Source organism: Haliotis rufescens, unplaced genomic scaffold (assembly GCF_023055435.1).
Source record: "Haliotis rufescens isolate VD_foot unplaced genomic scaffold, xgHalRufe1.0.p SCAF_65, whole genome shotgun sequence".
NCBI lineage: Eukaryota > Metazoa > Mollusca > Gastropoda > Lepetellida > Haliotidae > Haliotis > Haliotis rufescens.
In genome coordinates this window covers 496,705-524,293 of record NW_025964356.1, presented here as the reverse complement: position 1 = coordinate 524,293, position 27,589 = coordinate 496,705, and the positions used below count along the sequence as shown (strand labels likewise).

The 27,589-nt window shown below is 39.6% G+C and overlaps 1 pseudogene; it reads right to left on the bottom strand.

Moving 5' to 3' along the window:
- The window catches only part of LOC124129326, a 246,727-nt pseudogene that overhangs the window by 113,213 nt on the left and 105,925 nt on the right, over window positions 1-27,589 (bottom strand).

Here is a 27,589-nt window from a genome sequence, read left to right as displayed (position 1 = left end):
TTCTAATATACCCCGGTAGGTGATGACAGATATACTTAAATAAATATCCTTTGTCTGGGAGATGGGATCTTGATACCTTAGGCTAGCATTTATCTAAAAGCTTCAAATCAATTAAACTATGTAGACGTAACTCTTGTCTTATTGAATAGTATGTCTAGAAGACGCGCTCCCATTACCTTAGGCTAGCAACCATCTAAAAAGGCTTTAACTGAAACTACTGATATTTTATATATGCATTTTACCTAATGATAATTATTACTTGCTAAACTATAATTATATGAAATGATGTATAAATATTACACCATGATAACTCATAAAAGCACTTGATGTAGATCTAATTATTATAAGATAACTTAGTATAAATGTTATCCCATGATAGATTGATAAAAAAAGAAAGAATTAGGCTGGGTGCTCCGGGGCACCTATACAACAACCACTAACACTATGTGCTGACCTGGCACATAGTGTCTTTTGAATGTATATATCTACATGTATAAAGTAAAACTGTATATACCGCAAGCCATCGTCTCCAAGTTGTCACATCCTACTGAGAACCATACGTCGGCACCTTGCATATACGAGTGTGCAAATTATTCCTTAATCAACGTAAGACCAACGCGCATTGTTAGTATGCTCACCATTGTTATATATATTTCTTAGCTACCTTATATATACTGAACTGCAAAAGAAACATCACTATGGATAGATATATGAGAAATCTTATTTGTCCAAACACTGTAAACATACTTTGAGACATATTAAAAAGATGAAACTTGCCAAAACTGATCATCAAGGTTGAAATTAAAGTGTCAAATGTTCTTAAAATGAAACACAACACTAGTCTCTGAGAAAATGGCATCACCAGTCAGTATCTCGTGTGCATTGATGACTGCTGTGCGAAACATGGAATGGAGGAGGCGGTTGATGAAGGCCATAGGCACTTGAGCCCACACTCTGAGGAACACCTGACGCAGTTCAGCTGCAGTTGTTGGCCTTGGTCGGACGTCATTCAGCCGTCTTTGATTCTCATCCCACAGGTTCTCAATGGGATTTAAATCGGGACTGAGGGCAGGCAACTGCATGGTTCTGATGCCATTCTGCTCGAGGAAGTCTCTTGTTGCTCTCGCAGTATGGGCACGGGCGTTCTCATGCTGAAACTTGTGGTTGCAGCGATGCCAAATGAGGTATGGCGTGTGGTCTCAAGACTTGACCAATGTACCAAGCTGCCGTGACACCATTGCCTCTCCCTGGACCGATGTTCTGGAAGACCCCAGGGCCGACCCTCTGTACAAGACCAATTCCACTCCACACCATGATGCTCGGACCACCCCACAAGTCTATCAACAACACAAGCATCCGAATAAGCCATTTTTTAGTTTCATGGCTATTGTCACAGGCTTGGCCCGTGATTAGGTGCTTATTGTTCTCTAGTGTTGCATGACCTCTTCAATCATGTGAATACTCTGGTCAGAACATCTACTGGCCAGTCGCCCCATGGTCAGAGGTCTGCTTGGTTTGAGAGTCAAACCCCTACTGCCAAATTACTTACTTACTGTTGGAGATGTAAAGTACGCTTTCCTACACTACACATATTTCACACACGGGCCAGCCAGGCCATTTAGTGAGGTGGTCGAAAGGGGTATATCTGAAATGAGGGCAACCAGAAGGGGATTTTGGGGTTGCTTAATTACCTGGAATTTGGAATTTTGAAATATGCCATACCAGAAAGTGGGGGAACTAGAGGAGTTTGTGAGGTTGTGTCGTTTTGCCTTTTTATAGATTTAGGGTTTTTGTTTTATTTGTAGATTGTTGTTTATTTTAGATGCGGCCGAGTTGACCTGTTTTGATTAGGTATGTGCCTAGTACCTAGCCTTGTAAGTAATTTAAGGGGTTTATTAGAGTTTGTAGTGTCATCTGATTGTTGTGATTTAGTGTACTTTTGAGTGTTTTTCTATGTTGTTGGTAGTGTGTGCAATGTAGTAATACGTGTTCGGGGGTTACAATGTGGGCATTTACCAGTTTGATGTTTTAACATGGTGTAGGTATGAGTTCAATTTAGTGTGGCCTGTTTGAAGTTTGGTTATTGTCTATATAAATTCTTTTGGTTTCATGATTTATTTTTGTTATTTTGAGTGGCCTTCGTAGCAGGAGTTTTTTATGTTCACTCTGTGTATTTTTTTTAGCCTGGAGCCCACTCAGTGAGTCTGTAAGTTTGGTTGTTGTGTAGAGCTGTCACTATTACCATTAGTTCTGCTGTGAAGATTGATTGATTATTGGGAAGCTTATAGGATTTGGTTTCTTTGGTAGGTTTGCTGATGTAGGTGCCGAAACCTTGTACGTTTTGTGTCCGAGTCAAAGGACATGTCCATGTATATGTGACACCAATTTGGCCATTTTTCACGAATGTATGCTAGTGTCATGGTGACTGATTTACGACACCCATTGTCTGAAGAACATTGAATTGCAAAGGCTCATTACCCTGGAGCCATGACATCTATATGCCTTGAAACATTTAATTGCTGTTATTTATAAGATGCTAATCCTAATTGTTAATCCCCATTTTTGTGTACATCGACCGTCTGCCATCCTGAACAGGATGTGCAAGTATGTCACTGATGATTTACTGTTTACATTTATATTTATTACTTACTAAATGTCAGGTGACCTTGGCTATATAAGCCTTGGTCCAGAATGATAGAGAAGGGAGAAAGGAGCAGAGAAGGGGTTTGAACAACTTACCAAGCAGACCTCTCTCCCACAGCCCAGAGTGTGTACCGACTCTCTGTGGCACCCTAAGTTATTATCTAAGATATTGTAAATTGTTAATTGTTCTTGGAAATAAAATTGTGATTAGTCTCCTGTGACTCTGGCTCTTTGCTGACTAATTCCCCAAGAAAACCGACACGCGTGGTTAATTTGGTGGAGCTATCGGGTATGACAGACTTCTTAGTCTGTCCTTTCCTGTACCTCTTTGCAGCATGGCATATGGTTCACAAAACTGTAGGAAGTGACAGTCTCTTATTAAAAAGATATACAACCTTCCTGGAGGCCAATCACCAAGAACGAAGAAATGGCCTTTAACAAGATTGAAGAAAGAACAAGACTGAACCTCTCCGATCAAGAACAAGTTCTCCGATCCCAAACCTTCCCTGCTAAGACTTCCCCTTCAAGATGTCGTTCCTGCACATGACCTAAGAAAAGAAGTATACACACGTATCCCACAGAGATCCGACCACAGCCATCTTCATGCAGACCCTGCACAATACAGAAACCGCCTCACAGGCACCTAAAAGATGGACACTGTGTAAAGATATCCCATTGGGACTGACAAATTTGTGTTTACTTACATGGACTCAATCAAGGATATATATTGTGTGACTGTTGAATAGTGCAACCAGGTATGTTTAATCAAAGCCAGTATTATTAATGCCAAAATGTGTCTTTCAAAATTCAGTTTTGTATATGTGCAATATACTCCAAATAACATCTTTAGTCAAGCTAGATCTTTGAAGTTATTGTGTAGGGAATCTTTGAAATGTCTCCAGGCCACGCCAGACATATAGTTGCAGCTAGGGCCCAGACAAACCTAAGCTGTAGGGTTATCGAGTCACACCTTAAAGCTCGACTCGTAATTTCAAAAATCTAAACCACAAAATTTGTCATTTGTTACAAGTAATTAATGTGCACAGTTTGGTACAAAATTGAATGTATTGTCTAGGACTTTGAATTCAAATTAGGGATATTCTTGGGTGAGCCACCCCCACACATATGTTTATTGTATGTCAGTATTAAGTAATTAACAGCACAGCAGTATTCAGCATTTCAGAGTTTTGATGTCGGAATTAAGGATTTTTTTTCTTGGGCATCGCACCCACAATATCTGGGCAAGCTCCGTCAAAGACACGGGAAGAGCACCCATTGTACTTAAAAGGGCATTAGTACCCACAAGTACCGTTTGAGTCACGCGGTAAAGCTAGACTCCTGGTGTCAAATTTCTTTATGCGAAATATTTGCTGAGATGTTTAATTTGTACTTTTTATGACATTACTCATTATCATTATTCGGTACTGAGTCGCACCGCCAAGCCAGACTCCTGAATTCAAAGAACCTTCAGTGATATATTTATTGAATCTGTGCAAAGCAGTAATTACCTTGTAGTGAAATTGCACATTACAAAGATCACTTGGTTAGTTTTCAAACTGGCACTAATTTAAATTGGCTAGATGATCACTTTCATACCGCCATTGCATAGATATATTTGTTGCATACGGATTTCATGTAACTGATTTTGTTCACATTTGCATGGTTGTTTTCGTTGGTGAAAAAACTCACATATCAATTTGGACTCATATAAGCTTGGGGTCCAAGCTTCACGTAACGGAGGGAAGTTGTCATGGTGACTGATTTACGACACCCATTGTCTGAAGAACATTGAATTGCAAAGGCTCATTACCCTGGAGCCATGACATCTATATGCCTTGAAACATTTAATTGCTGTTATTTATAAGATGCTAATCCTAATTGTTAATCCCCATTTTTGTGTACATCGACCGTCTGCCATCCTGAACAGGATGTGCAAGTATGTCACTGATGATTTACTGTTTACATTTATATTTATTACTTACTAAATGTCAGGTGACCTTGGCTATATAAGCCTTGGCTATATAAGCCTTGGTCCAGAATGATAGAGAAGGGAGAAAGGAGCAGAGAAGGGGTTGGACCATCTTACCAAGCAGACCTCTCTCCCACAGCCCAGAGTGTGTACCGACTCTCTGTGGCACCCTAAGTTATTATCTAAGATATTGTAAATTGTTAATTGTTCTTGGAAATAAAATTGTGATTAGTCTCCTGTGACTCTGGCTCTTTGCTGACTAATTCCCCAAGAAAACCAGCACGCCATTTGGAAGGTATTGTTCACCCAGAACAGTTCCATGATACTAGTTTCATGGATTTAGCAATATTTGGGTCAGTTTCTTTACTTAGTTTGGTGGAGAGAGTTATGTCAATCTTTTGGGTTTGGAGTTTGGGTATGAAAGAGTTGTTTGGTGCTGTATTTAGTTTTAAAACATTTAGGTTTTGTATGTTTAAGTATACACATAAAAAAAAGTTAAGCACCCCCTAATATTATGTATGATAACACACTACCATATTCCTTAAAGTTGATGGCAATACTACTTATGATATTAATATTGTTTTGTCCGAATAATGTGACCGTTCATGCATGATGGTGATGTCCCAATGTGTTGCATGTGCATCATGCCTCCCTAGTACTAAGCAAAAGACAGCATGTTCACGCAGCAAATACTGGTACTGAAAATAGTGTAAACTGAATGTGTAGTCATCAAGTCTGAAATTGGCAAGAAGGATATTATGTGAAGCACTAAGATGGAGAATCATTGGTATGATGTCTTTCAAGGCGATTCCTCTTTACAAACATAATGCTTTCTCCAACTTCCCTCTGTCCATTTTATCATGTTCATGATTCTTATTTATTATACAGAAAAATTCTGGGGGGTGCTTAATTTTTTTTTATTTGAATAGTTTAGGGGACAAATACAGAGGTTTTGGATTTGTGGGTTATGTTGGCTGGAGGCCCAAAAATTTATTGTTAGTTGTTCTTGGCGTAGTGGGATTTCACCTGTTGGTGCCTGCAGTGTTGTACCTGGTGTGGTCTGTTGTTTGCGTATGATTAACCTCAATGCTTAGTATTGGATCGAGTTTATTTTATCGTTTAATTTTGAGTTTAGGGCATTATATATTTGGCATCCATAGTCTATTTTGGATCTAATTAGAGATTTGTATAATGATAGTAAGGTATCTTTGGAGTCTCCCCAGTTGGTGCCAGTCAAGCAGCATAGTGTGTTTAGGTCTTTAGTGAATCTGTGTATTAGGTTTTTAATGTGAGCATCCCAGGTGAGGTGTTCATCAAAGATTTAGACCTAGAAATTTTGGTTTGTTCTGGGAAATTTATGGGGTTATTGTTAACTCTAGTTTGGGGGTGTTTGCGTGCATATTTCTGTGTTTGAATACTATCCCTGTAGTTTTTCGGCATTAAGGGAGAAGACCCATTTATTTTTCTCATATTTCAATATTATTTAATGCATTCTGCAATAATTATTAGGCCATGTTTATACTTCTGGTCCAGATCCAGAGGGCTCCATCATCAGCGTATTTAGAAGTTTGGATTTTATTAGATATTCCCTCGAATCATAATGTTAAAAGTGTTGGGCTTAGAATGCTGCCCTGGGGCGTACCATTCTCTATGGGACACTGGTCCAATAGCATTTGGTTGATTCCCACAGTTATTTTATGATTGTTAAGAAGTCTTGTATGTAATTTATTATTTGGCCTTTCAGTCCTGATTTTTTGGAATTTTTTAATTAGACTGTCATGCCACACCATATCAAAAGCTTTAGAAAAATCTAGGAATATACCTACTGTGTATTGTTGGTCTAATTGGCCTGTTTTAATGTCTTGTCCAAAGCGGGCTCGGTTGTCTAATGTTGAGCGGCCAGGGGTGAAACCACTTTGGTCTTGGTTTATTATGTTATTTGTGGAATTTATATTCACTTTTTTAGTTGTTTTTGGAAGTCCTCAGTGAAGTTGCTATGGCTACTAATGGCCGAGAAATGGTTTGCTAGGTTATTTGCTTTTTGTTTAGGGTTTGTTGAGTTATTTATGTTTGGTGTTTTTTAAGTATGCCTTATCCCTCGGATTGCATGTATTTTGCACCATACACTGTGCACTGTTTGATGGTTTATTTGGTTGCTTTTGCCATTTTGACTAGATTTTGTACTTGGTGATTTAATTGATGTGCTAGCTTTAGATGCGAATAATCTCGTTTAGCTTTGTTAAAGGCGCTTTTATGTTTTTTCCTGTTTTTTTTTATTTCCTCGGTCCACCAAGGTAACGATCTACAGCCGACATAGTTTCATTAATTTTATTATGTCTAGTTGGTTGATTATTGTTTAGTAGTATTAGTATTTTTCTTCGATCCAGTTGGCGATGAGTTTTCCGTTTTGGTCTTTTTTATCTTCGACTCCCCATGAGGGGTGGTTGGCATTGAAGTATCTTAAGAAGATTGTGGATTTTTGGCCTTTTTGATTTAGGGTACCCCCGTTTCTATGTCCTCAATTTTAATTTGTTTCAATATCCAATGGTAGAGGTTTTCTATGGGTTTTTTTGTTGTTGTGGTGAGTTTTTTGTTTATTCCAGCAATAACATAACACAAATATCATTGAAAATACTGTATTCATGATTGTTACATCTTGTATGGCAGTTGTCTATATCTCAATGTACAGCACATGTATGAATAGGTATAAGTTACTACTTACTTGATCTTGACATCATAGGGTTTCGCAGTACCTTGTTACAACATCAACCATGTCCTAGGTAGGGATCGGTATGGCTACATTGACTGCATTTTGTCATGTGTACTAGACTGAGTGTCAGTCTAGCCCGAGCTGTCAGGATCCATTGTCCACCTTGGCCTGTCCTAACATGGGCAGTGGCAGTTGACTACACATATATTTAACTATTTGTTGCTAATGACTGCAGGGAAAGTTATCAACCTACGAAGTGATGGATAAAACTGGCCAAGATACGAAGTTAATGATAATTAACTGAGAATCACCAAAGACATGAAAAATAAATGAGGATTGAAGTTGTATTTTTTGACGTTCATCAGCTGATGAAGACAGTGCCTCACGTGAGCAAATTCAATGATGCATGAAGCAATTCATAAATCATAACAAAACAATCCATTAAACATCAAACTTTAATTGTTGAAAGCGAACTATATCAACGGGGAGAGTCTGATGTTGTGATGTAACGGAAATTTACAGAACTGATTACCCTAGCAACGACCGGAACAGGATAGAACCTCGTTTCATACAGGTGTTTTTGCATCCAGGCCTTCTGGGAAAAGTTGACTTAAGGCACGAGCTTTAGTGAGCGTCTGGCTCCGAGGGCAAGCTTGCCGGGATCTTTCTGTACACACACGTGTTTTCGGTATGGTGAGATAATTGTATTAGTTTTTGCCCAGTCACACCATTTTAGTCTAGGTTATCATGTTTATCATAATGATATAACGTGTGTTTTACGGTGACATTTTCTGCTAGAATCTATGTGCTAGTGTTATTCTGAGATTTTCCAAGTCTTTGAACCTGGCGTGTCAACCGAGTGATGTGTCAGATATATTCGAAGACTATGATTATGAAAGCGTTTAATGCCTACGGTGTTGCGGAATGTATTATCACCTTTGTTTGGACTGTAGCATTTTGATTTTATGAATCTCGAGTGTTGAGGCAGACTAAGTTTAGCTTTGAGCTTTTGCACAACTGAGAAGTATATTGAAGATTGAACGGCTGGAAAGCTAGCCAGATAGACTTACTCCGGGTCACCAATTATGTAACTTAAATACTGTGCCTGTCGAATTTTGCTGTTGTGAGGCATTTTTCTTAGTTTAACATAAACTCAGTGTTTTCTGGCTCATTTGTACTGCCTGTGGTGATTTGTCTATAAGACAGATAAGAATTTTGCTTGGTCCATCATTGGTGTATTAATACTTCCATTGGTTTATCAGATATTACACAAACTCCTCTTGGAACAATGTCTCCATATATTTCTGTGCATGGTTTGTAACCAGTCGTGACTGGACTTGAAAAACATGTATATCGTTCGATGTATAGTGACCTAGACTTGTAATAAACCAGTATGTGGAACAATTTTGTTGTTTGTCCCTTATTTTGAAGACTTAAGCATTAATCCCTCGCTCAGAGTGCCACACAAACTCATAACCTTTTTTGTTAATATTGATTTGTAAGCGTAACAAGAGTTTATGAAAACTCTTGAGGCGGAAATGATACTATAATGAAGTAAATCGCTTACAGTGACATCATCCGTCCCAAACATTCCATTTGGAGTGACATCCCTTGGTTTTATAAATGGCAGAAAATGGCGGCTACCCTAATAACATTCGCTTGAAATACAAGTTGCACCCAGTACAGTGGAAAGAAATTCGGACCCGGCTCATGCTAAAAATGGATACATATTAACATCCTGTGAACTTTTGGTGTGTGTTTGAGTCAAACTACGGCTGCCGATGGCAGGGATTAGCGCGGTTGGATTTCCCGAGGCACGATAGTGTGGAGCTCGGTGATTTCTTTTGGTAAGTCAAGCATTCTCTGTTAAAGCTTTGAATTGACGCTTCATTATGGTGACCTGTCATATACATGATCTGTATTACTTCAAAGCCTGCATCATTCATAGCCTAAATCGATGTCGCTCTCAGTTTTCCCTAATCATTTTTAATGTTATTTTCAGACATTGAGAAATTCCCCTAAAGTAGTTCTGTATGTCTCCGTGTGATTGACAACGTAATCATGTGACATACTGACGTTCATCGAGAAATGAACGACAGACAGCTTGGTAGTGTTCACCTTGTGTTAGTGTTCACCGCTACTGTCAATATTGTACCCTAAATATCTATAATGACTAAATAGTGTAAAACTCAACTTGTGAACGTGAAAGTGTGTATACTTACATGACTACACTAATCGAATCTAATGTTGAGATATCATGAACTTGGTGCAATACCCTACAGTCATAGCTGAGGCGACAATATTCTTAGCTAATCTTTACATCTAGTATAGCAGTCTGATGACCAACGTCCAAGAGTCTTAATCAAATGATCTGGTATTCTTGCTTAAGCAGCAGATGTGGTAGTACCTATGCACAGTGAATGTCCATTGAAGAGATCTGCATCAAAACCACAAACAGTGAGTGTCAACTTAAAATGCTTTATATAATATGCTCCACCAAGTGGCACATTGTCCTGGGTCACAAACAATGGGTCTTTAGCTGTAGTCCCTGACTGTCTTCAGTCCCTTTCCTGCATACATTTAACTGCGAAGGATGGTTTGTTAACCGCAAAGATGGCCAAGGTAATGCCTAAGCACATTGGATCCGTCTTCGATTGTCTGAGATTGAGCTCAAAATGGGAATTGTCATGAGCAAATGTGATGGAGTCCATGGCTAAGTCACGATGAGGGGTGAATTCCCCACATCTTAGCAATGTGAAGAACCCTAAAGAGCACACAGCTTTCATCAAGAGATCTGTATATGGCGTAAAGAGACCATCAGTGAGCACTGAACACAAAACACACACAATATTGATGGTGATAGGTAGTCGAGTGTACTTCTGGACTGCCTGAATCTTCTTGACTGCTGACATGATGGTGTCCAAGCTGAGCATTCATCCTGTTGACCTTGGGTTATAGGTACCATGTCTGAGGTAGGTGAATCGGATACCACACAGGTAAGATCGGACTGTTGTATGTTTGAAATGCAGAGGCTGATAACAATGAGCCACAAACCTCAACAAATGTTGCTCCTTGATTTCCAGTAACAACTTAGGTCACCAAACAAATCCACTTATGGCCATAAAGGTAAAGAATCCTTGCATCCCTACATGATATACTAGTTGTGTCTTGTTTGAGGTGAGGTGAAATTGGGTTTAACGTCGCGTCCAAGATTATTGCACTTATATAGCGACGTGCATGTATGTGTGAGTGTTTATGTGGCTGCTTGTACTAGTCCGGACTGATGTCGATTTATAGTGCTAGCCCACTGAGATACCATGCTGCAGTTTAACATGAATACCCCACTCAGACACAGTATACTGACTCCGAGCCGACCAGTCCTTGTTTTAGCCCCTTAATGCCGAGCGCCAGACAGGGTAACAACAAGTACCATCTTTTAACGTCTTTTGGTATGACGCGGCCGGGGATCGAACCCCGGACCTTCCGCTCTACCACAAGACCACGGAGGCGGTTTTGTCTTGTTTGAAACTGCATAGTCCCATAGTTGATCATAGTTGGTGGGATGGTCAGCTCTGTCAGCGTTACACACAGAGTTACTTTGTTGTTGGCATTGGGAGGGAGCTTGTAGAACTTGACTATCTGCAATCGAGAAAGGGCATCACCAACTGAGTTAAGTTTGCCTGGTACATGACTCGGTGTGAAAAGGAAATTGTGCTTAGCTGCCTCTCGTACTAATTTCCTAACAAGACGCATAATGAATGGTGACATAGATCTGGTCTTACTGAATATCTCCAATGTAGCTGTATTGTCACATGTTACTATCGGATACATCTCCATTAAGGCAATGGACAGGTCCTGCTTAGCTGCAAGTAGTATGCCCTGTTCCAAACAGTCTGCGAACCAGTGTCCCTGGAAATAAGCACTGAAACCTACTGATGCTGCTGCTGCATCTGTGAATAAGTCCAAATGTGGCGCTGCAATTTCGTCCTCCAAAAACAATGACTTGCCATTGTCCCTCGGTGATGCAAATCCGTCACAGAAGGAGATAGCTGTAGCAGGTAACTAATGAAAGCCCGGCCGGGCTTGATGATTTTCATTGCAAAGTTTAGGTGGCCAATAACGTTAAGCAACATTCGCTTTGTCACCTTCTGCTGATTCTGGGCAGTCCTTGGAATATCACTATGTTCCTCCCAAACTTGTCCGTTCTCTTGGACTGACGATGATAAGTGGACATCTCCTGGTTCTCTGTGCGAGGCTTGGCAGTGGGCGCATTTCCAGTGATGACTAAGAGGAAAACTCAGACATATGTCCTATGTCGTCACATAACTGACATGCATAGACCTTGTGGCAAGTGAAAAATGCCCAATATAGGTCATCGTCAAGAACGGACCAGTAAACCTTCCAATTGTGCTGTTCTAACAAGGCTGCAGCCTTGGCAGAAAATCTCTGATGATAGACATAGAAGAGATGGCCTTAGTAGTTGTTATTCTTATCCACAATATGCTTCTCATAAGCATTCAGTTCTACTTATCGTTGCGGCCATGTAGCACACATGATGCGTTTGTACTTGCTGAATGCTGTGATAAACATGGCGAAGGTCAATGACTGCTGTAGTCTGCGGTCGACTGGATTTTGTTACTGTAATTGCAAATTATCAATTTGGACTGTTCTCGGGTCAGTTGGTACTTCATCGGGAGTGAGTAGAGATGCTAAGTTCACATCCTTACCATCTATGATCAGTTTCCTAAGGTTTGACGAAACGATTTTGACTTCTTGAATAAAAGTTGCAAGCTGCACAGGCAAGGTCACGGGCTCCATTGTCATTGGATCGTCGTAAGCATACCTTTCTGTTGCCAATATGAAATTGGGACCAGAAGGGGCCGGATTCAGCAAATTCACATTTGTCCTTGGAGCTGGTGATGTGAGGGGTGGCACAGAAACTGCAGAATTTCCATGTTGGATGTGCATAATCTGCTGTATTGACAAACACTGTAAAGTCTGAACTTGGTTTGCATGGTTCAGTTGTGTGTCGATTCCCCTGCTGCACTGCTATCACCTGGAGTGGATTGTTCAGTAGGCCAATCTGAGTTGTGTAGATGAATATTGTCCTTATAGAATTGTGGATATTGGGATTAGCTCAAGTTGCGGTGTGGCTTTATTCCAAAAACGTCTTCAATATAGTCACACACATAAGTGACAGACCAATTCCGATATGCTGGGAAAATTATTAAAACAATAATTATATTTTACTTCCCAATACGTCATCGGTTATTTTCTTATATGTATATCCAATACATATTTAAGAATGAATCATTATCTTAGAAAATTTCGTAGTATCTCTGTGCAAAAAATAGCTATACCTACGACTGCCATGCTTGATGTCCTTCACTCTGCCATATACCATACCGTTGCTCTCTTAATTCTCATGAATTAAGAAAAAAATACCATTTGCTTCTAAATTTGTTTTTTTTAATAGGTATTTCTTAATAGTTTATGTCCTCCCTGAAATATATGATTAGGCCAACGCCTGATTTACCTGGTCAATTTTTTACTCTATCTTACTGAGGCTTACTGAGTTATAATTGGGAAGGGTGAATTTTGACTTTTGTGAGAAATGGGTCTTCTTGGAAACGATACTTTTTCTTCCAGTGGTTGTTACTACAAACAGTACCAACTTTCAACAAAACTGGGTGAATAATGGCTACAAACATGTTTTTTTCTTTCAAACATGTTTATTCAGCTTTAGCAATATTGAGAAGTTTATATTTAAGTTTGTAGTTTAATGTCTCACTCACCAATATTAAACACTCACCTACTCCATACACAATTGGAAAGGGCACTCCATTCACTAGTCTAGTGTTGATTTCTGTAAACAAAAATATTCAAATAAATGTATTCTCTCCATTTTCATCAAGAGAGATAACTCTCTTATCATCAAATGGAAGAATAAAATAAAATGAGTTTAGTTTAAGACAAATGGATCAGACATTAGCTGTGAAACATACATGGTTGTCTCCAAAAATTATATTATATAAGGTTCTGTGGCTTATCTGAAATCAGGGACATTCCTAGCAATAAACTCATTTCAATAATTGTCCCTCAACCAAATTCTAGACCAAACTTTAAGTATGAGTTCCCAGACTAAATTTAATCGAAATAAGACCTTTTACTCCAATATGATAACTGATGATGGGAAGTCCTATCTGGTGAACTTCCTAATCTTTCTAATCAGCTTATCAGCCTATCAGCCAATTAGTATCAAGGCTTCTAAATTCTTTTTCTACATTTTTTTTAATCACTTTATTTCATTTTGAGGATACAGACACACTCCATTTCGAAGAGAAAATTTGATGGACAATGTAATTATGTTATGCACATATTATTAGTGCTGTGTAAATACATGTATTGGAGTAGTATAGGTAATGGTGGTTCTGCCACAACTCCACTGGAGCCAGATTTATACCCCAATACTACTACTACAGGGGTAATTTTTTATACATAAATGATGATGCGATTCAACGATCGTCATGAGACTAAACTAAATTGTAATGAAACTTTTCTCTATTATTTTTACTCTCCAGTCCAGAAACTCCGGCTGCTACTTCCATACCAAGTACGATAGGTGTGGCAATTATACTTTATAATAAACCAACACAGGCTACGTCAATTCCCATGCTAGCTGTTACAGTGCAGTGTCAACTCCATCGAGAGCATTCACAGCTCTCTGATACGTTTTATATAATCCAAGTCTCAACTCCCTCTCCTTCTCTATTCGATGTTTTATGTCACTTATTTGATGTAATCGAAATCCATCAACAGTATCCATCTTTTCAGATGCTTCATCGACCATAATATATAATATGACACAAGAGTGTTTTATTGGTCGAGTGCAAATGACTTGAGAGTATACATCAACTTTATTAGATGTAATATTATAAATATCTTAGTAAGTGAAATGGCATCTGACCTACTAACTTGGACCCTCTCAAGGGTTGTTGCAATGGGCAATGCTCCTATATAAATAATACTGCAACATTGTTTCTTGAACAATTTAATTGATAGACCCAGTATTATACTTAAGGTTTCGTCTGGCGTATCCCCCAACAAGACTTCAATAATAAGTGTATATAGAAATACCAGGTATAGAATTATAAGTTATGTTTTCATCAGTTGAATTCAGTAACAAAATTTAAACTAACTTCTTTTAATGCTGGACAACCCAATAAAATATGGCCTGGGTTTTCTGACTAACACACTCTTTCGTTTTGAGGGGATATAAGCCCCGAGTACGATCCCACTATTTACCGTATTTTCTTGAGTATAGTGCGCACCCAAGTATAATGCGCACACCCACTCTAGCAGATTCAGTATTTTGGAAAAAAGAAAATTCAAATATTATGTGCAGAAAAAATTACACCGTACCCCTTCAGCGAATTCCGGCAAACGAACAGGTGATGAGAAACTTGGTCAGTACAAATTTAAAATTTGAGATAAAAAAATCACAGACTTGTTGATTTACCATTTAAATTATATTTTTTGTTCTGCAAGGCCTTGTTTTACATCCAGGAATTAAGATTACCTTGTGTATTTTCTCATAAACTAAGCTGGAACCAGCAATCAGCTGTACACACGTTTCCTTGGAATATACTAGTGATTGGGTAAAGACACACCCAGTGATATAACTTTACAGGATTTTAATGCAAGGATCCGCAAAATTGAATCTGAAACTATTTTTTATCAGGAATAACATATTCCAATATCTTGTTATTTTAGTTGAGCTTTTACTAAATATATTTAAAACAATTATAACCCTATGTGAAGCAGCTGATTGCTATTGCCAGGTATTATTTTTCACATGGAACTAGTTTCACCACTCACCATCGAGGCTCCCGTGCACATGATCGCGAGAACTATGTGCTGACATAGAATCGTCAACTATAACAAATATGAATTTTAACGAGTCAAAGTATGGCACTTATGATATATAAATCCATTCTGTCAACTGAAGTTTGTTTCAAGGCGTCAATAGCGGTAATCTGACTGTGGTTGCTGTTAAAAACGGTGAGTTGTGTGATTTTCCGATCGCTTCACACATGATTTCGCCGAAATTAATTAAAACAATATTAAAAGGAATTTTTAATAAAATTTATGAAATAAGTTATAAACACAAGTCCAGATATACATAGAACACTTTTTATAGCTAGACTGTTTAATTACATGATTAATTTGTGTACTTCAGTATGGATTTGTTGACATGGTATTTCCGGTCACGGTAATGTCTTTCCGTTGGGGGAAAAAACCATCAAAACTCATTATTGCATGTGTAATGCGCACCCCCATCTACACAGCTGTGTTTTTTAAAAAAAGGTGTGCATTACACTCAAGAAAATACGGTATTATCTTTGTTAAATTATGTCCCTTACCCATCATCACATATGGTGGGGCAATGACGATATTCAGTAGCCATTTTATTTTTGCTTCGCCCATTTATTATCATCATTGCGAAAAAGATTGTATGAAGTGTTTTTATGGAAACGACTAACGTCAGCATCATTTAAATCTTCTAGATTAGGTGCTGGTCCTGTGAATAAAAACTTCTTTCCGCTTGTATACATTATCTTATAAGTGTAAAGCATAATAACTTGCCATCGGTACTGGGTGTTATCAAATCCTTCTGTGTCTCCAAGAAGGAAAACCGGAATTGTATTACATTGTCTAAGGTTATGCGTTTCAGGGCCTGAAGAATCAATTCCATTCTACCACTATTGTATTTTTTATCTTTGACTGGAATAGCTCTTAAAGGAGTTGAAGGACTTTCGAGTTGAATATTATCCGTTGTGCTGATCTGATCAAGATGGATGCATGACTCCATGTACTGATGTGTTGATTGTTACTTCTCTTCTTATAAATCCAAGTGTAGTTGCTAAGTCCCTGTCAAGTTTTATAGAATTTGCTCTACTGCTTAAAATCAGCACCCCATTCTACTCATTTTGTGTGAGACTAGCTCCCACAGGCTCCCATCATTGAGTGAGCATATGCTGTAATCCCCATTAGATACAGTATGACGGTCTTTATCTAGTAATAACTTATTATTACCTCTCGCAGCACTTATATTCGTCCACCGTGGGTAATACGTAGAGAGCAACTTCAAGTTGCCCCACCGAGTAGTCGATAGCGTGAAGCAGTTCAATAGACTGACCATTTGTTATTCCAGGGAGTGTAACATACATATTAAATATACAAAGATACTATATTGTAACTTCAATATGAGAGGTGTTAATACCGAAAGTAGTATCAAAGCAACCTACCTTACAAACCAGTCGATTTTAGTAAGAGTCTCTGGAGTTTTTTGTTCAGTTTCCTGATATCTTTAAAAAATACAGGTTCACAGCAACTAGTGCCAAAATGGTACATGATTGGTTCCACAATCCAATGCAATTTTGGCAAAACCAGTTAAACTTCGCCATATGGTGTGCCACAACAGGATGTGGTGTATCTCTTTATTAGTGTCCCATTACCGCAGGATTGAGCATGGAATGCTTCAAATAATCCATACAATAGGTTCGCATATGAGCGTATTTGTCAGGAATTTTATGTTTCTACGAGTAAAGATTGGTGTCTGCATTGAGTTAACCATGGTCTAGGTATTCCTTACGCTTGTGAGCACTCTGTTAAAGAAGTCAGCGATGATTTACTGAAAAGAGGCCAGTCCTTCCGAGCTTTCTCTTGAGTAACGAGTGGAGAGACGATCGTATGAACTTTAAGGGTGGTGCTGCTTTCACCATCCAAAAGGTTGAGCAACCACAAGATGTCAAAAATGCTTGGAATGAATTTCTTTATGATATGACAATCGCAAACATGAACAGGAATAATTTGTTATAGGTTATGATAATAAAATTGTGGTTGATACCCATAAACAAAAAACAGGTATAAATTCAGATATTAACACCAAATTAATAAGGCATACAAACACAGGCAAAACAGGAATAGTCAAGCCACAGTCATCTACTGTAACAGAAGTGCCACAGCCACAAGTTGTAAAACCACATATTGCAGCCAAAAACCAACAACATATCGATGAAAAAACAGTGCTATTAGTAGGTGGAGTCGCGGCTGGTTTACTCATGATTTGGATAAATAGTCTTTACTGGATATGTACAACAGCCCGGCAATTGCTACGATCACTGCCACAACTTTTAACTAAGCCAAGTGGCGGTCTTGGCTTATAAATTCAAGAGCCAGGATACAATACTCCCTATTATACTGGGAAGTGCAGATGCGGCTGTCCCTAGTGCTTCTCCTAATGCCTTTATCATGTTGCCATCTAATGCTTTTTTATCCACTCTTTTACACCATCTGACCTATGTGTTGTAGGCGTACCGCCTGTACCTCCGGTTAACGCGAGAGTCAAAGTTGATATGATAAATCCCAATGCGGTTAAAATACTGGTAATGGTTATCCCCTGTTCTCTGAACAATGTTTTAATTTTTTCAGCCAGTGTAGTATCATCATTGAGGTCTTGATATATAGTTTCTCGAATTCGAGAGATTTGTGAATGAAGTGCCTCTCTATTAGTGGAAGCTGCTTCGAGGTGGGCCGATCTTTTGTCTTCTAAGTTATGCAATCTTTCCGCAATGCGGTATCTACTGAATTCATCGCCTGCCTGTTCAAGTTGTGTTTTCTCATAAGATATATGCTTGTAGAGTTCATCTAACTTGGCTATATTACTGATGAGTGATCCCCGCATTGTTTGCATTGCCTTGTCAAGACCTCGTAATTCCCTAATATTGTACTCCAAGGATGGTACCTGAAACGTGGAATTATCATAAGTTTCCAAGATTTCTTCGAGTCCATCCAAGACCTGCTTAGCGTTGTGGTATGTCTTCCAAATGATCTTTATCTAAGGAAGGCAAAAGCCACAAAAGTACACTGAACATAGTACACACCCGATTAAAATTTGGGCTCCCTATGGGATAGGTGTTATAGCAGTGGTATAGTTGTTTTTTAAGACTGGAGAAGAGAAAACACCACCAGTCGAGGTTCAATTAGAGTTAAGCCCTCATGTAATGTTATAAAAGCATGACTACTCCAGTTACAGACGGTAAAATGTTGGTAAATGCAGCGTATCATTCAGCTGGGGTCAGCGGCTTGGCCATTGGCTATGCTCGTATAGGTAAAATGATTACTAAAGCCACAGCACCTAAACTAGATTTTAATGGTTATGATATTGGTATGATTGTCTTAAATGTAGGCCTAGCTATGGCTACTGAAGATATGCTAATCAAACAAGGGCTTATCCCAGAAGACATAATAAAGTAATTAAACATTTGAATATATATAAATATACTGAACAGCATTGAAAATGCACCAGCAATAAATCTTGAAATATTACAAAAACAACTTGAGCAATGACCGATTTTGATTAGAACAGACATAGACGGATTAATAAGAAAGGCGACAAAGGAAACAGGAATACCACACAGTAATTACATTTACGTCATCAGTGTAAGGAAGACACATAGGGTTAAAATGAAAAGTCAATATCTGGTATGTCCGCCATTGATAGCAACACAGGCCATACAACGTCTTCTCTTTTATCGAATAAGTCTGCGAATAGTGTTCTGGGGCATTCCACTCTTGACGTTGTGTATCTTCAAGTTCTCTCAGGTTCTGTACTGGATCCAGTAGACCCAGGTAATCCCATAGATATTCAATTGGCGATAGATTGGGTGACAGGGCTGGCCATGGAAGCAGAGGCACATTATTGTTCGCTAGGTACTGTGTTGAAACACGTGCTGTGTGCGCTCTTGCATTATCTTGCCGGAAGGTGTGCATATCCTGGTGCTGATGGAAAAATGGGATGACGTGACTTGCCAATATGTTATTCCTGTAGTAAAGGGCATTAACTCTTCCACGACAAACATGGCGCTCTGTTTGATGGTTATGAATGATACCGCCCCACACCATGACACTCCCTCCCCCCATCGATCTGTCTGTACAACGCAGTCATTGTGGTAACGTTGTCCACATCGACACCACACTCGCAGTCAACCATCAGCATTCCGTAAATGAAAACTCATCAGAGAACAGCACATCATGACACTGCCGCAATCTCCAATGAGGATGCCTTTTGGCCCAACACAGACGTTCATTTCGATGTCGATCAGTGAGTATGGGTCCAACATATGGACGTCGAGCACGTAGCCCTGCTGAGCATGGACGTCAACGTACAATTCCGTCGGCTTTGCACAGTTGCTGCAGTCCTGGTAGCCAGAAGTGTACGATCACGAAGATGCCGACGAACAATATGGTGATCCTGACGTGGTGTAGTTACACGACGTTGACCCGGACGTGGTCGATCACTGGTGGTTCTTGTCTGCTGGTATCTGCTCAGTAGCCTGAGGACTGTTGAATGATGGCATTGAAACCGTTGTGCAACGACTCTACTTGACGTACCAACTTGAAGCATGCCCAAGGCACGTTCAAGTTCCTCTGCTGTTAGTCTTGGCATTTCTTGTGTCAGTACCCTTTACGTCTGCAGCAACAAGTGATGTGGCTTTTAAAAGTCTGTCTTTTATATCCCTATTCTGCATGCTTCCCGTGAAATAAAACACGTTTTCCATGATGTGCACGCAATTTGTTGCGTTTTGGCGATTTCACTCATCAAAAAAATTAGGAATGTGTTTTGACAAGCTGTTCTTCTTCATGCTTCATCCAGAATGTCGTATATTACTCATTCACTTATATATTTACATACGACTTAAGCCCAGATAAAAATACATCCTTTTTCATGGTGGTGCGTTTTCAATGCTGTTCAGTATATAATATTGTTGAACACAAAATGGCATCAATCGCGATGATGGTCAGTAGAGCTATTGTTAATGCTCTAGCTTTTTGGGGGAGTAATTTTTTATTTTCTACTATGAGAGAATCAAACGCTAAAGAAATTGAAGAGGAGCGGAAATGGCGTAATAAAGCATTAGAACAACTCGAAACAGCCCAGTCACAATGGTCCAGAAGAAGGACACAGGGATTAGATTTTATTAATGATGAGTTTCATAAACAAAACCATTCTATTCAAATGTTTAAGGATATTGAATCTGCCATGCACGAATACTTCCTTGTTTACGGAAAGACACTTGATCCAGTTGACATAAGGCCAACAACAATCACTCAGTTTTATACACCGTCAGAGGAACAAAAAGACAGAGATAGCATTTATAACTTTTGGGTTGAAGGTAGTTGTTATTTTTAGCGACACTATTACGCATAAGCCATGAGCAATTATGCATAAGCTATGAGCTATTAATAGCCATGACAGCTCGGCTGAGTCTTACCAGCTATGACCTGACAACATACTATTAATAACCATGACGCCGAGGCTGGGCAGAGACTCGGTTGATTTGCATTTAGACAAATGACATGATAGGTGTATAACAACAATGAATCTGTGTAGATTTACACTCATGGGAAAGCCCATGATGTGTGGCAGGCGTTGTGTGAAAGATTCTTGTGGAATTCAGGCTTACTACATGAGACAGGGAAATATAAACTATACATGTCCTGTATGCTTATGCAAGAAACACGGCGCTGATAAGATCAGGAACCAGATTATTTACGCCAGGAACAGAGATAACATCAATAAGAGAAATAGGTTGGGGAGAATACATGTTTAGATATATGAAAAATAACCATTTAGACATTTGGCTCATTTTGCATATACAGTCAAGTCTCGCTAATCCCACACTCGTTAATCCGACAATCGGCTTTATCCGACACTAATGATGGGAACCGATTAAATCAGTGCTATTTAGACTTGTTAATCCGACAGTCTCGCACTCCGACTCCGACACACCTAATTTGCAACGAATTACCGAAATCACTCATTAATCAATCTCGTTAATCCGACACAGTGATCAGCGTTCTCCGTGGTCATCTGCCCGCGAGTACACAGCCCGTGTTTTGATGCGAGATGAATCGGCTGGTAGCTGCATATTACAACGGCTGCAGAGATAAACCTGCTTAACAATAAACAATTAATGCTTTAAATAAAGAAAACAGGATAATTCACATGCTTAGATTACCTCAATCTTATTAAAATCAGAGACAAGTTCTCACTATTGACGAGGACATCCCATTACAGGTCACTTCAGAACAACATTTTGCGAACTATGACCTACCAATGAAATTACCAACAGGAAGTCGACGTTAGCCACTTAGAAAGCAGCTTTCTTAAGCTTGGGTTACCAGTTTCAAAGTTGCGACTTCTATTCCAGACTATGCTTTTTAAAGTATTTTGAATCGGTCATACAGTCTGTAACAGTTGTTTTGTGTTAAACTTTAGAGGTTGCATGATTAGAAAACATATTCCGCCAACAATGTCACATAACAATATGAATATTTATTTTATATTTTTTATTACGTGTTTGAATCTTTATCTATCGTGTAGTTGGCAGATTTTTTATCACGAACGTTGATACTACTAAATATCGTTTATCCGACATACTCGTTAATCCGACATAATCATATGCAACCATCGATGTCTGATTAACGGGACTTGACTGTATACTGAAAGGCAAAAGAAACGTCACTTCTGAAAATACTGATAAAACTTAACAAACACTGGCAGTTACATGTTCTGTGGTCAATAAACTCATTTAACGTTCTACTGCTTCTTTTTGTTGCCTTAAAGTCCATTTAACAATTGAGTTTAAAATGGAGTGCTTTGCCCAAACGCAGACTACAAAAGTGCAATGGGACTCAGTTGCGGAAAAGTCTTGTCAAAAACATGATGCACGTGCATATCGTGGATGGTATGGGTATAAAAGACACCCAAAACTGTTAAGCTGGCTTTTGTTATTTCGATTCATCAGCCATGCCAAGATTATCAGGGAATGAGAGACAACAAGCGATCGGAAGACTGCAAGCAGGCCAGAGTGCACAGGTCCTTGCAAATGCATTCAATGTCAACGTCCGAACGATATATCGTTTGCAACATCGCCACACCACCACCAACACCACTGACGACCGACTGCGTAGTGGTCGTCCTAGAGTCACTACTCCCAGACAAGGTTCATGATACGCCAACATCTGCAGAACCGATTCCGAACGGCCACTGAAACAGGTCGGCAAATCATTGGCAACCACCAGCGTGCCATCAGTGATCGTACAGCCCGACGTCGCCTAACTGCCAACAACATCTCGTGTCACCGTCCTGCTCGTGTACCCATCCTGAGTGATCGTCACTGACAGGCCTGACTGCAATGGGCCAGGCAGCATCAAAATTGGCTTCAACAGCAATGGAGAAGAATCATCTTCCATGATGAAAGTCGCTACTGTGTTTCAATGGTGGATGGCAGAGTCAGGGTCAGGCGAAGGAGGGGCGAACGTTATGGTGATGCTTGTGTTATGGAACGAGACCCGTAGGGTGGCCCAAGCATCATGGTTTCGGGTGGAATCAGACTGAACCAGAGAGTGGGACCTGTGGTCTTTCAGAATATTGGTCCAGGCAGGGGTAATGGCATCACAGCTCTCCGCAACATTGACGAAGTCCTCAGACCCCATATCGTGCCTTTTTTTGCCCGTCATCAAAACCACACCTTTCAGCAAGACAACACCCGTCCCCATATGCCAGAGTCACCAGGGACTTCCTCCAGCAGCACAACATCCAAATCATGCCTTTGCCTGCCCTCAGTCCGGATTTGAATCCCATTGAATACATGTGGGATGAGATCCAACGCCGACTCAACGACGTACACCCAAGGCCGACAACTGAAGCAGAACTGCGTGTAGCGTTCCTGAGGTTATGGGCCCATATCCCGATGGCCTTCATCAACAGGCTAGTCCATTCCATGTACAGGAGATGTGTGGCTGTAGTCACGCCCATGTTGGCCACACCAGGTACTGATTTTGAACCCCCCAGCTGTGATGTCTTCTGGTGCCTCCCCAAATTCACAATTCGCAAAAACATTCCCCAGACTATTAATTTCATGTGGGTCAAACACTGTCTTTCTCCGATGTCTTTACTTACATATATAAGCATTTGAAAATAAAGATATTTATATGATACATCCACATGATGTTTCTTTTGCCTTTCAGTGTACAATTACATCACAATGGTTTTTGTTTGAGAGCTGAGAGCTTTGGCAAAACAACGTGGTCTACATGGTTATTCTCGAATGAGAAAAGCTGAATTGTTTACCTTATTTGGTTTGGAATACAACAAACCCCAGACTGTAAGAGAACTCAAAGCTCAAGTGAAAAAAGTGGGCTGAGAGGTTATTCTCGAATGAGAAAAGCTGAATTGATTGCTTTATTGAATGCTGTTGTTGATAATAATCAACCCGTTGTTGATAATAACCAACCCATTGAGTTAAGATTTGTACCCACAGCCGGGGTTGGTAAATATCTAAGAGGTTGGAAGATGGATATTAATTCCAGCATGGATGTTAATGATGTTAAACCCATCGAGCAAAATTAATGAGGAGATGATTTAAATAGTATAAAATACAAGCTAACGGTTAAAATGTCATTGACTAAAATATGCCAAACCTTATTTCCGGGGCAACCAAGAAGTTATTACCAATCAGAGTCTTTAAGCGTATCATTGGATGCTTCAATTCGCAAAAACGCTGGACTGATAGAGGTTCGGGTTGGGGTATGGATAGAATCGATACTTTATATTTAGATATAGCAAATTATATGCCTTTGAAAGGTGGATCTTATATAGATTTACCCCCGTGTTATAAGAAGAAAAAAGCCATAATTAATGTAAAAAATAAAGGTGATGACTGTTTCAGAATGATGATAAGATATGCCTTGTTCCCCGCAGATCCTCAAATTGCAAATAGACCTTCGAGCTATCCCCAAAACGATAGGCTCAACCTTGATGGTACAGATGAACCTACACCAATCTCACAAATTGATAAGGCAGAAAAGTAACATAATTTAGCTTTTAATGTTTTCGGACATTCTCCTAAAGGAATTGCTGTACACAGGTTGAGCTCTGCCCAGAACATATTCCCAGAATCAATTCATTTCTGATCCAAAAAGATGGGAAATATCATTATACATAGATAAAGAGTTAAAGCAGGCTAATATACGATCAAACAAAACATGAGGGAAAGAAATATTTCTGCGAAAGATGTGTGCATGGGTACAAAAGACAAGATCTTGTAGAAGCGCATAAAGAAGACTGCAGAGGTGTTGGACAGACTGCTATCAGGATCGATATGCCTAAAGAGGGTAAAAATATATTAAAATTTGAGCATTATTGTAATCAAATGCCAGTACTGTACATAATTTACGTTGACTTCGAAGCACTTATCAAACCGATAGAAAATACCGAACACAGTACTGAATGTAGTTTTACATACAAAACTCAAGAAAATACTTCTTGCGGGTTTGGATATATAGTTGTAAAGTATGATGGGAAAACAACCCTGCCCGTGATTTACAGAGGTCCCGATGCAGCGGAAAAGTTCCTAGAACACCTACAAAATGAAGAGAGAATAATCGAGGAAAATTTATCATGTAAGAAACCCATGTGTATGACGATGAATGACTGGAGGGCTATAAGAAGTCAACGAGTTGTCATGTTTGCAATAAGCCCTGAATGGGGATTCTGGAAGAGATCATTATCGGGGAGCAGCGCATAACGAGTGTAACTTGAAACTAAAAATGAATTCTCAAACAATACCCATCCCCGTTGTGTTTCACAACCTTAGAGGATATGATTCTCATCTCATCATGCAAGCTATCTCAAAGACCGACAGTGACTTAACGTGCAATGGCTTGGATCTGGCATGGTGATATTCCAGTCCCGGACTATCGTGGGATGCATTGTTGAAGAAGACCAGTGTAGAACTAAACTTACTCACCAATTATGGTATGCACTTGTTTGTTGAGAAAGGATTAAGAGATGGTATATCGATGACGGCAAAAAGGTATTCTAAGGCTAACAAGTATTTGTCACAGAGTGACGAAATATCCCCCGCCTGTACACCATAGTACCAAATATGAAGACAATCCAGCGATTAGTTCTTGAGATATTGTGGCAACACCGTTTTCCAACTCCAAAAACAGATTTGCCTGCTGTGACCTTGAAAATGGGGTCAAGGTCACCAAATCTGACAGGTGTATGCGGTGTCTGTATATACACTATAGTTCCAAATATGAAGACAATCCAGCGATTAGTTCTTGAGATATCGCGGCAACACCGTTTTCTAACTCCAAAAGCAGATTTGCCTGCTGTGACCTTGACAATGGGGTCAAGGTCACCAAAACCGACTGGTGTCTGCGGTGTCTGTATATACACCATAGTTCCAAATATGAAGACAATCCAGTGTTTAGTTCTTGAGATATCGCGGCAACACCGTTTTCCAACTCTAAAAGCAGATTTGCCTGCTGTGACCTTTAAAATGGGATCAAGGTCACCAAAACTGACTGGTGTCTGCGGAGTCTGTATATACACCATAGTTCCAAATATGAAGACAATCCAGTGTTTAGTTCTTGAGATATCGCGGCAACACCGTTTTCCAACTCTAAAAGCAGATTTGTCTGCTGTGACCTTGAAAATGGGATCAAGGTCACCAAAACCGACTGGTGTCTGCGGAGTCTGTATATACACCATAATTCCAAATATGAAGACAATCCAGTGTTTAGTTCTTGAGATATTGCGGCAACACCGTTTTCCAAATCTAAAAGCAGATTTGTCTGCTGTGACCTTGAAAATGGGATCAAGGTCACCAAAACCGACTGGTGTCTGCGGAGTCTGTATATACACTATAGTTCCAAATATGAAGACAATCCAGCGATTAGTTCTTGAGATATCGCGGCAACACCGTTTTCCAACTCCAAAAGCAGATTTGCCTGCTGTGACCTTGACAATGGGGTCAAGGTCACCAAAACCGACTGGTGTCTGCGGTGTCTGTATATACACCATAGTTCCAAATATGAAGACAATCCAGTGTTTAGTTCTTGAGATATCGCGGCAACACCGTTTTCCAACTCTAAAAGCAGATTTGTCTGCTGTGACCTTTAAAATGGGATCAAGGTCACCAAAACCGACTGGTGTCTGCGGAGTCTGTATATACACCATAGTTCCAAATATGAAGACAATCCAGTGTTTAGTTCTTGAGATATCGCGGCAACACCGTTTTCCAACTCTAAAAGCAGATTTGTCTGCTGTGACCTTGAAAATGGGATCAAGGTCACCAAAACCGACTGGTGTCTGCGGAGTCTGTATATACACCATAGTTCCAAATATGAAGACAATCCAGTGGTTAGTTCTTGAGATATCGCGGCAACACCGTTTTCCAACTCTAAAAGCAGATTTGTCTGCTGTGACCTTGAAAATGGGATCAAGGTCACCAAAACCGACTGGTGTCTGCGGAGTCTGTATATACACCATAATTCCAAATATGAAGACAATCCAGTGTTTAGTTCTTGAGATATCGCGGCAACAAACAGGTGGGACGTACGGACGGACGTACGGACGTACGGACGGACGTACGGACGGTCGTGAATACTATATCCCCCGCTTCGCGCTTTCGCGCGGCGGGGGATAATAATAAATTAGTGGAAGGACATGATCGGAGTAAACCTGATACCCATATATTATATCTCGATGCCAACAATTTGTACGGATGGGCTATGAGTCAACCTTTACCCATGGGTGGGTTTGAGTTGGGTTGATGTGAATGATATTCACAATTTTGATGTGATATCTATCCCCGCAGATTCCGATAAAGGATACATACTGGAAGTTGACTTAGAATATCCATCAGAGTTACACAAAGATCATAACAGTTATCCACTAGCTCTCGAAAGGTTAATGGTTAATAGAGATTGGATGTCTGAATATCAATACTCCTTGATAGGCAATACTAGGTTAGCTAACGAAGAAAAACTCGTACTAAATTTGATGGATAAGACAAAGTATATTGTTAACTATAGAAATCACCAGTTATATCTATCAGGAGGCATGAAAATTAAGAAAATACTTAAGTTCTTAAGTTTGATCAAAGACATTGGATGGAGCCCTTTACAAGGCTGAACACAGATTTAAGAAAGATGCATGGCTACCAGCGACTTTTATTACAACGAAATTAAGAAGCAATATGGTGATAGATGCGAGGTGTTATATACCGATACTGATTCTTTGTTTGATGGAAATACAAACCGAGGATGTGTATAAAGATATGGCAGAAAAAATAGATATGTACGATATGAGGGATTATCCAAAAGATAATTCACTGCACAGCGCA